The 1,944-nt window shown below is 35.0% G+C and overlaps 1 pseudogene; it reads right to left on the minus strand.

Annotated features, from left to right (window-relative positions):
- Window positions 1-525: 525 nt before the first annotated feature.
- LOC149545410 (short-chain dehydrogenase reductase 2a pseudogene) lies at window positions 526-1,271 on the minus strand (annotated as a pseudogene).
- Window positions 1,272-1,944: the final 673 nt, after the last annotated feature.

The raw sequence follows: 1,944 nt of genomic DNA on the forward strand, positions 1-1,944 counted from the left end.
TTTTATCAACTCCAATTATTCTAATCAATATTTGTTTCTCATGTAGAACTGAACCACACAATATGGCCTAATTTGACTCATTCAATTGCTAAAAAAGAACTGGTGAACCACATACTATTAAGTCACAACTCTATTTATACACAAGTTCATAAGGTCTCTAAAAGTAAATGTATCTACGTATATATCATTCCTGTATGAATTTTTAAATTCTTAAATCAACTCCACAAATTCTTGTCTCAATACGAAAGGAAACCGAACCATACTCTTTTTTCTTGAAGTACAAACATTTTTCTCTATAGCTTGACAAATTCAAAATTTACATTAATGGAAGACTAGATCCCAATCAACAATCCATACTAACAAACATAATCTTATTGAATATTTATTATAATTCAATATTTTATGAAATGAAACAAGTTATCAAATGTATTATTAAATATCACATACTAGCAAAGAAATTAAAGTAAGAATTAACTATTTAACTCTTTTATATTCTTTAATATGAAACTAGTTTTGATCGTTTGTTCAGCGGAAAATTGCCCAGTCGTCGTTTGTAATCGTTATTCCCCCATCTACCACAATATTTTGACCACTTACATATTTTGATTCCTCACTGGCCAAATACAGAGCAGCCTCTGCAATATCCTCCGCTTCAAGCGTAGCTTCTTTTAAGGCAGATACGTTTTTCAGCGAGTCCGCCAGCTGTGCCTTTGTCTCTGCTGAAGGGCTCATTCCAGAGTATTTGATTGCCGGATCTGTGGCCACTACTGCAGGAGAAACACAATTCACTCTGATTCCATATTTACCCAGTTCGATTACACCGTTTTTAGTCATCCCAATGACTGCATGTTTTGAGGCCGTGTAGGAATAACGAGCAATTCCACCCATTACGCCTGCAATACTTGCTGTAGAAATAATGCAGCCCCTTTTATTCGGGATCATAACCCGGAAGGCGTGCTTAATCCTGTGCATTACCCTTTTGCATTGATATTCATCACTTGCTCGTATTCCTCCATATCATACTCTGCCACGCTCCCCTTTTGCTTGCCGGCGATTCCTGCGTTATTAAACATTATGTCCACTTTCCCGTTCTTTTCCATTGCCAATACCACTGCCGCGCTTACATCTTTCTCTTTGCTCACGTCGCAGCGGATATATCTCACACATGGAGAAAGCGATTCTGCAACTTTCCTACCGGCACCGTCTGCAGTGTCTGCAATTATGACGTGGGCTCCATGACTGGCAAACAACCAAACGGCAGCCTCACCAATTCATGCCTTGATGTAAAAGTATTATTGTTTTGTCTTCCAGATTATTTGAGAGATAATGACGAAGCCACTAAAAATACATATCCATAATGCTACTAATTACCAACTCAAATCTACGGAATCCCCGCCTAAATTCCAAGAAAATAATTGAATGCCCAAACATATTCCTTGACCGCGCAGCTGCTTTCCTAATTTGTTCTATAAATGAAATACTCAAACAAATCAGCACTATGTGATAATATTCTTCACACAATGATGACTAATTCTCAAGTAAAAAGTTTTAAATGGTCATAAAAATAATTTTATGTTTGAGAAATCCTTTTATATAAAAAACCATTTGAATAATTTTGCTTTCCAATATTAACTTATATACATTACCATACATACAAGCTATTTTAAAATATTACTTTGAATTTTACTTTGCACATGCTACATGCTATGATTTACTGTTATGAATTATTGTTTATGAAGATAATTGATCCAAGATTGCTTCTACACTGAGATGTTTCAAACAGGAACAATGAATAGAACTGTAGGGATAGAAACGATAAAATAGTACTTATTACAATATTATTCTTTTATTATAGTGCTTACTACAATGATATTGTTAACCGGAAATTGTAGATGGTGCAGTTCTGAAACGTAATGGTTATAAGTTGACGGAGATTTTGGGGAT

The sequence above is a fragment of the Cupressus sempervirens genome, chromosome 7, assembly GCF_028749045.1.
Source record: "Cupressus sempervirens isolate cs-2001-9-10 chromosome 7, ASM2874904v1, whole genome shotgun sequence".
Classification (NCBI taxonomy): Eukaryota; Viridiplantae; Streptophyta; class Pinopsida; order Cupressales; family Cupressaceae; genus Cupressus; species Cupressus sempervirens.